At 41.7% G+C, this 7,500-nt stretch overlaps 17 non-coding genes across 17 annotated transcripts in view; all 17 read right to left on the reverse strand.

Annotated features, from left to right (window-relative positions):
• LOC123733822 (5S ribosomal RNA) overlaps positions 1-96 on the reverse strand; it is a 119-nt gene extending 23 nt beyond the window's left edge. Inside the window, exon 1 of the ribosomal RNA XR_006764185.1 lies at positions 1-96. This exon is cut by the window's left edge and continues 23 nt beyond it. This is a non-coding gene — a ribosomal RNA (5S ribosomal RNA).
• A 406-nt stretch (positions 97-502) lies between these two features.
• LOC123733823 (5S ribosomal RNA) lies at positions 503-621 on the reverse strand. The gene has a single exon (XR_006764186.1). It is a non-coding gene; the product is annotated as a 5S ribosomal RNA (ribosomal RNA).
• Positions 622-1,030: 409 nt separating this feature from the next.
• On the reverse strand, positions 1,031-1,149 carry LOC123733824 (5S ribosomal RNA). The gene has a single exon (XR_006764187.1). It is a non-coding gene; the product is annotated as a 5S ribosomal RNA (ribosomal RNA).
• A 410-nt stretch (positions 1,150-1,559) lies between these two features.
• LOC123733826 (5S ribosomal RNA) lies at positions 1,560-1,678 on the reverse strand. Its single transcript, XR_006764189.1, has one exon. It is a non-coding gene; the product is annotated as a 5S ribosomal RNA (ribosomal RNA).
• A 139-nt stretch (positions 1,679-1,817) lies between these two features.
• Positions 1,818-1,936, reverse strand: LOC123733921 (5S ribosomal RNA). Its single transcript, XR_006764264.1, has one exon. It is a non-coding gene; the product is annotated as a 5S ribosomal RNA (ribosomal RNA).
• Positions 1,937-2,346: 410 nt separating this feature from the next.
• Positions 2,347-2,465, reverse strand: LOC123733827 (5S ribosomal RNA). The gene has a single exon (XR_006764190.1). It is a non-coding gene; the product is annotated as a 5S ribosomal RNA (ribosomal RNA).
• Positions 2,466-2,604: 139 nt separating this feature from the next.
• LOC123733731 (5S ribosomal RNA) lies at positions 2,605-2,723 on the reverse strand. Its single transcript, XR_006764094.1, has one exon. It is a non-coding gene; the product is annotated as a 5S ribosomal RNA (ribosomal RNA).
• Positions 2,724-3,132: 409 nt separating this feature from the next.
• On the reverse strand, positions 3,133-3,251 carry LOC123733915 (5S ribosomal RNA). The gene has a single exon (XR_006764258.1). It is a non-coding gene; the product is annotated as a 5S ribosomal RNA (ribosomal RNA).
• Positions 3,252-3,661: 410 nt separating this feature from the next.
• On the reverse strand, positions 3,662-3,780 carry LOC123733828 (5S ribosomal RNA). The gene has a single exon (XR_006764191.1). It is a non-coding gene; the product is annotated as a 5S ribosomal RNA (ribosomal RNA).
• A 410-nt stretch (positions 3,781-4,190) lies between these two features.
• Positions 4,191-4,309, reverse strand: LOC123733829 (5S ribosomal RNA). The gene has a single exon (XR_006764192.1). It is a non-coding gene; the product is annotated as a 5S ribosomal RNA (ribosomal RNA).
• A 139-nt stretch (positions 4,310-4,448) lies between these two features.
• Positions 4,449-4,567, reverse strand: LOC123733766 (5S ribosomal RNA). The gene has a single exon (XR_006764129.1). It is a non-coding gene; the product is annotated as a 5S ribosomal RNA (ribosomal RNA).
• Positions 4,568-4,976: 409 nt separating this feature from the next.
• Positions 4,977-5,095, reverse strand: LOC123733916 (5S ribosomal RNA). Its single transcript, XR_006764259.1, has one exon. It is a non-coding gene; the product is annotated as a 5S ribosomal RNA (ribosomal RNA).
• A 410-nt stretch (positions 5,096-5,505) lies between these two features.
• Positions 5,506-5,624, reverse strand: LOC123733830 (5S ribosomal RNA). Its single transcript, XR_006764193.1, has one exon. It is a non-coding gene; the product is annotated as a 5S ribosomal RNA (ribosomal RNA).
• Positions 5,625-5,763: 139 nt separating this feature from the next.
• On the reverse strand, positions 5,764-5,882 carry LOC123733732 (5S ribosomal RNA). Its single transcript, XR_006764095.1, has one exon. It is a non-coding gene; the product is annotated as a 5S ribosomal RNA (ribosomal RNA).
• Positions 5,883-6,291: 409 nt separating this feature from the next.
• On the reverse strand, positions 6,292-6,410 carry LOC123733917 (5S ribosomal RNA). The gene has a single exon (XR_006764260.1). It is a non-coding gene; the product is annotated as a 5S ribosomal RNA (ribosomal RNA).
• Positions 6,411-6,820: 410 nt separating this feature from the next.
• On the reverse strand, positions 6,821-6,939 carry LOC123733831 (5S ribosomal RNA). Its single transcript, XR_006764194.1, has one exon. It is a non-coding gene; the product is annotated as a 5S ribosomal RNA (ribosomal RNA).
• A 385-nt stretch (positions 6,940-7,324) lies between these two features.
• Positions 7,325-7,443, reverse strand: LOC123733784 (5S ribosomal RNA). Its single transcript, XR_006764147.1, has one exon. It is a non-coding gene; the product is annotated as a 5S ribosomal RNA (ribosomal RNA).
• Positions 7,444-7,500: the final 57 nt, after the last annotated feature.

A 7,500-nucleotide genomic window follows, 5' to 3' on the forward strand; every position in this document is an offset into this window, starting at 1 on the left:
AGGCGGTCTCCCATCCAAGTACTAACCAGGCCCGACCCTGCTTAGCTTCCGAGATCAGACGAGATCGGGCGTACCCAGGCTGATATGGCCGTAAGCGAGAAACAATCTCTTGCTACAACATATATAGTCAAAGTGAGTGTGATAAACAGACATTGCATTTTCACAATTAGATAAGCAGCTTGAACTTTGTGTCACTGAAAAAGTAGAAGAAATTACAAACACTGTTCCCATCACTTTTTAGCACAGGTAGTTGGATAAAAACAAACTTTATTTCCTTTCATCATTTGAACAGGGCCAAGGAGCACAAAGCACACACAAGCTGCATTCAGCAACAATATTCTTGTTTGTCTATAAATACAAGGCAGATGCTAATTGAAAACATCCAGGAAATTTGATCCTATTAAAAGGCAGGAAGCTGCATTTAGTCAATTCATCATTAAATGCTTACTACAAGGCAGTGTTGCTGATGAAATAGTGCAAGAGCACACCCTCGTGGACAAAATGCTTACAGCACATGGTATTCCCAGGCGGTCTCCCATCCAAGTACTAACCAGGCCCGACCCTGCTTAGCTTCCGAGATCAGACGAGATCGGGCGTACCCAGGCTGATATGGCCGTAAGCGAGAAACAATCTCTTGCTACAACATATATAGTCAAAGTGAGTGTGATAAACAGACATTGCATTTTCAACAATTAGATAAGCAGCTTGAACTTTGTGTCACTGAAAAAGTAGAAGAAATTACAAACACTGTTCCCATCACTTTTTAGCACAGGTAGTTGGATAAAATACAAACTTTATTTCCTTTCATCATTTGAACAGGGCCAAGGAGCACAAAGCACACACAAGCTGCATTCAGCAACAATATTCTTGTTTGTCTCATAAATACAAGGCAGATGCTAATTGAAAACACAAGGAAATTTGATCCTATTAAAAAGGCAGGAAGCTGCATTTAGTCAATTCATCATTAAATGCTTACTACAAGGCAGTGTTGCTGATGAAATAGTGCAAGAGCACACCCTCGTGGACAAAATGCTTACAGCACATGGTATTCCCAGGCGGTCTCCCATCCAAGTACTAACCAGGCCCGACCCTGCTTAGCTTCCGAGATCAGACGAGATCGGGCGTACCCAGGCTGATATGGCCGTAAGCGAGAAACAATCTCTTGCTACAACATATATAGTCAAAGTGAGTGTGATAAACAGACATTGCATTTTCACCAATTAGATAAGCAGCTTGAACTTTGTGTCACTGAAAAAGTAGAAGAAATTACAAACACTGTTCCCATCACTTTTTAGCACAGGTAGTTGGATAAAATACAAACTTTATTTCCTTTCATCATTTGAACAGGGCCAAGGAGCACAAAGCACACACAAGCTGCATTCAGCAACAATATTCTTGTTTGTCTCATAAATACAAGGCAGATGCTAATTGAAAACATCCAGGAAATTTGATCCTATTAAAAAGGCAGGAAGCTGCATTTAGTCAATTCATCATTAAATGCTTACTACAAGGCAGTGTTGCTGATGAAATAGTGCAAGAGCACACCCTCGTGGACAAAATGCTTACAGCACATGGTATTCCCAGGCGGTCTCCCATCCAAGTACTAACCAGGCCCGACCCTGCTTAGCTTCCGAGATCAGACGAGATCGGGCGTACCCAGGCTGATATGGCCGTAAGCGAGAAACAATCTCTTGCTACAACATATATAGTCAAAGTGAGTCTGATAAAACAGACATTTAGTCAATTCATCATTAAATGCTTACTACAAGGCAGTGTTGCTGATGAAATAGTGCAAGAGCACACCCTCGTGGACAAAATGCTTACAGCACCTGGTATTCCCAGGCGGTCTCCCATCCAAGTACTAACCAGGCCCGACCCTGCTTAGCTTCCGAGATCAGACGAGATCGGGCGTACCCAGGCTGGTATGGCCGTAAGCGAGAAACAATCTCTTGCTACAACATATATAGTCAAAGTGAGTGTGATAAACAGACATTGCATTTTCAACAATTAGATAAGCAGCTTGAACTTTGTGTCACTGAAAAAGTAGAAGAAATTACAAACACTGTTCCCATCACTTTTTAGCACAGGTAGTTGGATAAAATACAAACTTTATTTCCTTTCATCATTTGAACAGGGCCAAGGAGCACAAAGCACACACAAGCTGCATTCAGCAACAATATTCTTGTTTGTCTCATAAATACAAGGCAGATGCTAATTGAAAACATCCAGGAAATTTGATCCTATTAAAAAGGCAGGAAGCTGCATTTAGTCAATTCATCATTAAATGCTTACTACAAGGCAGTGTTGCTGATGAAATAGTGCAAGAGCACACCCTCGTGGACAAAATGCTTACAGCACATGGTATTCCCAGGCGGTCTCCCATCCAAGTACTAACCAGGCCCGACCCTGCTTAGCTTCCGAGATCAGACGAGATCGGGCGTACCCAGGCTGATATGGCCGTAAGCGAGAAACAATCTCTTGCTACAACATATATAGTCAAAGTGAGTCTGATAAAACAGACATTTAGTCAATTCATCATTAAATGCTTACTACAAGGCAGTGTTGCTGATGAAATAGTGCAAGAGCACACCCTCGTGGACAAAATGCTTACAGCACCTGGTATTTCCAGGCGGTCTCCCATCCAAGTACTAACCAGGCCCGACCCTGCTTAGCTTCCGAGATCAGACGAGATCGGGCGTACCCAGGCTGGTATGGCCGTAAGCGAGAAACAATCTCTTGCTACAACATATATAGTCAAAGTGAGTGTGATAAACAGACATTGCATTTTCAACAATTAGATAAGCAGCTTGAACTTTGTGTCACTGAAAAAGTAGAAGAAATTACAAACACTGTTCCCATCACTTTTTAGCACAGGTAGTTGGATAAAATACAAACTTTATTTCCTTTCATCATTTGAACAGGGCCAAGGAGCACAAAGCACACACAAGCTGCATTCAGCAACAATATTCTTGTTTGTCTTATAAATACAAGGCAGATGCTAATTGAAAACACAAGGAAATTTGATCCTATTAAAAAGGCAGGAAGCTGCATTTAGTCAATTCATCATTAAATGCTTACTACAAGGCAGTGTTGCTGATGAAATAGTGCAAGAGCACACCCTCGTGGACAAAATGCTTACAGCACCTGGTATTCCCAGGCGGTCTCCCATCCAAGTACTAACCAGGCCCGACCCTGCTTAGCTTCCGAGATCAGACGAGATCGGGCGTACCCAGGCTGATATGGCCGTAAGCGAGAAACAATCTCTTGCTACAACATATATAGTCAAAGTGAGTGTGATAAACAGACATTGCATTTTCACCAATTAGATAAGCAGCTTGAACTTTGTGTCACTGAAAAAGTAGAAGAAATTACAAACACTGTTCCCATCACTTTTTAGCACAGGTAGTTGGATAAAATACAAACTTTATTTCCTTTCATCATTTGAACAGGGCCAAGGAGCACAAAGCACACACAAGCTGCATTCAGCAACAATATTCTTGTTTGTCTCATAAATACAAGGCAGATGCTAATTGAAAACATCCAGGAAATTTGATCCTATTAAAAAGGCAGGAAGCTGCATTTAGTCAATTCATCATTAAATGCTTACTACAAGGCAGTGTTGCTGATGAAATAGTGCAAGAGCACACCCTCGTGGACAAAATGCTTACAGCACATGGTATTCCCAGGCGGTCTCCCATCCAAGTACTAACCAGGCCCGACCCTGCTTAGCTTCCGAGATCAGACGAGATCGGGCGTACCCAGGCTGATATGGCCGTAAGCGAGAAACAATCTCTTGCTACAACATATATAGTCAAAGTGAGTGTGATAAACAGACATTGCATTTTCACCAATTAGATAAGCAGCTTGAACTTTGTGTCACTGAAAAAGTAGAAGAAATTACAAACACTGTTCCCATCACTTTTTAGCACAGGTAGTTGGATAAAATACAAACTTTATTTCCTTTCATCATTTGAACAGGGCCAAGGAGCACAAAGCACACACAAGCTGCATTCAGCAACAATATTCTTGTTTGTCTCATAAATACAAGGCAGATGCTAATTGAAAACATCCAGGAAATTTGATCCTATTAAAAAGGCAGGAAGCTGCATTTAGTCAATTCATCATTAAATGCTTACTACAAGGCAGTGTTGCTGATGAAATAGTGCAAGAGCACACCCTCGTGGACAAAATGCTTACAGCACATGGTATTCCCAGGCGGTCTCCCATCCAAGTACTAACCAGGCCCGACCCTGCTTAGCTTCCGAGATCAGACGAGATCGGGCGTACCCAGGCTGATATGGCCGTAAGCGAGAAACAATCTCTTGCTACAACATATATAGTCAAAGTGAGTCTGATAAAACAGACATTTAGTCAATTCATCATTAAATGCTTACTACAAGGCAGTGTTGCTGATGAAATAGTGCAAGAGCACACCCTCGTGGACAAAATGCTTACAGCACCTGGTATTTCCAGGCGGTCTCCCATCCAAGTACTAACCAGGCCCGACCCTGCTTAGCTTCCGAGATCAGACGAGATCGGGCATACCCAGGCTGGTATGGCCGTAAGCGAGAAACAATCTCTTGCTACAACATATATAGTCAAAGTGAGTGTGATAAACAGACATTGCATTTTCAACAATTAGATAAGCAGCTTGAACTTTGTGTCACTGGAAAAATTGAAGAAATTAAAAAAACTGTTCCCATCACTTTTTAGCACAGGTAGTTGGATAAAATACAAACTTTATTTCCTTTCATCATTTGAACAGGGCCAAGGAGCACAAAGCACACACAAGCTGCATTCAGCAACAATATTCTTGTTTGTCTCATAAATACAAGGCAGATGCTAATTGAAAACACAAGGAAATTTGATCCTATTAAAAAGGCAGGAAGCTGCATTTAGTCAATTCATCATTAAATGCTTACTACAAGGCAGTGTTGCTGATGAAATAGTGCAAGAGCACACCCTCGTGGACAAAATGCTTACAGCACCTGGTATTCCCAGGCGGTCTCCCATCCAAGTACTAACCAGGCCCGACCCTGCTTAGCTTCCGAGATCAGACGAGATCGGGCGTACCCAGGCTGATATGGCCGTAAGCGAGAAACAATCTCTTGCTACAACATATATAGTCAAAGTGAGTGTGATAAACAGACATTGCATTTTCACCAATTAGATAAGCAGCTTGAACTTTGTGTCACTGAAAAAGTAGAAGAAATTACAAACACTGTTCCCATCACTTTTTAGCACAGGTAGTTGGATAAAATACAAACTTTATTTCCTTTCATCATTTGAACAGGGCCAAGGAGCACAAAGCACACACAAGCTGCATTCAGCAACAATATTCTTGTTTGTCTCATAAATACAAGGCAGATGCTAATTGAAAACATCCAGGAAATTTGATCCTATTAAAAAGGCAGGAAGCTGCATTTAGTCAATTCATCATTAAATGCTTACTACAAGGCAGTGTTGCTGATGAAATAGTGCAAGAGCACACCCTCGTGGACAAAATGCTTACAGCACATGGTATTCCCAGGCGGTCTCCCATCCAAGTACTAACCAGGCCCGACCCTGCTTAGCTTCCGAGATCAGACGAGATCGGGCGTACCCAGGCTGATATGGCCGTAAGCGAGAAACAATCTCTTGCTACAACATATATAGTCAAAGTGAGTCTGATAAAACAGACATTTAGTCAATTCATCATTAAATGCTTACTACAAGGCAGTGTTGCTGATGAAATAGTGCAAGAGCACACCCTCGTGGACAAAATGCTTACAGCACCTGGTATTTCCAGGCGGTCTCCCATCCAAGTACTAACCAGGCCCGACCCTGCTTAGCTTCCGAGATCAGACGAGATCGGGCGTACCCAGGCTGGTATGGCCGTAAGCGAGAAACAATCTCTTGCTACAACATATATAGTCAAAGTGAGTGTGATAAACAGACATTGCATTTTCAACAATTAGATAAGCAGCTTGAACTTTGTGTCACTGAAAAAGTAGAAGAAATTACAAACACTGTTCCCATCACTTTTTAGCACAGGTAGTTGGATAAAATACAAACTTTATTTCCTTTCATCATTTGAACAGGGCCAAGGAGCACAAAGCACACACAAGCTGCATTCAGCAACAATATTCTTGTTTGTCTTATAAATACAAGGCAGATGCTAATTGAAAACACAAGGAAATTTGATCCTATTAAAAAGGCAGGAAGCTGCATTTAGTCAATTCATCATTAAATGCTTACTACAAGGCAGTGTTGCTGATGAAATAGTGCAAGAGCACACCCTCGTGGACAAAATGCTTACAGCACCTGGTATTCCCAGGCGGTCTCCCATCCAAGTACTAACCAGGCCCGACCCTGCTTAGCTTCCGAGATCAGACGAGATCGGGCGTACCCAGGCTGATATGGCCGTAAGCGAGAAACAATCTCTTGCTACAACATATATAGTCAAAGTGAGTGTGATAAACAGACATTGCATTTTCAACAATTAGATAAGCAGCTTGAACTTTGTGTCACTGAAAAAGTAGAAGAAATTACAAACACTGTTCCCATCACTTTTTAGCACAGGTAGTTGGATAAAATACAAACTTTATTTCCTTTCATCATTTGAACAGGGCCAAGGAGCACAAAGCACACACAAGCTGCATTCAGCAACAATATTCTTGTTTGTCTCATAAATACAAGGCAGATGCTAATTGAAAACATCCAGGAAATTTGATCCTATTAAAAAGGCAGGAAGCTGCATTTAGTCAATTCATCATTAAATGCTTACTACAAGGCAGTGTTGCTGATGAAATAGTGCAAGAGCACACCCTCGTGGACAAAATGCTTACAGCACATGGTATTCCCAGGCGGTCTCCCATCCAAGTACTAACCAGGCCCGACCCTGCTTAGCTTCCGAGATCAGACGAGATCGGGCGTACCCAGGCTGATATGGCCGTAAGCGAGAAACAATCTCTTGCTACAACATATATAGTCAAAGTGAGTGTGATAAACAGACATTGCATTTTAAATTAGATAAGAGCTAATTTGTGTACTGAAAAGTAGAAGAAATTACAAACACTGTTCCCATCACTTTTTAGCACAGGTAGTTGGATAAAAAAAACTTTATTTCCTTTCATCATTTGAACAGGGCCAAGGAGCACAAAGCAAAAAGTGATTAGAAAATATTTTGTTTGTCTCATAAATACAAGGCAGAGCTATAAACATCCAGGAAATTTGATCCTATTAAAAAGGCAGGAAGCTGCATTTAGTCAATTCATCATTAAATGCTTACTACAAGGCAGTGTTGCTGATGAAATAGTGCAAGAGCACACCCTCGTGGACAAAATGCTTACAGCACCTGGTATTTCCAGGCGGTCTCCCATCCAAGTACTAACCAGGCCCGACCCTGCTTAGCTTCCGAGATCAGACGAGATCGGGCGTACCCAGGCTGATATGGCCGTAAGCGAGAAACAATCTCTTGCTACAACATATATAGTCAAAGTGAGTGTGATAAACAGACAT

This window comes from Salmo salar, unplaced genomic scaffold (assembly GCF_905237065.1).
Source record: "Salmo salar unplaced genomic scaffold, Ssal_v3.1, whole genome shotgun sequence".
Taxonomy (NCBI): domain Eukaryota; kingdom Metazoa; phylum Chordata; class Actinopteri; order Salmoniformes; family Salmonidae; genus Salmo; species Salmo salar.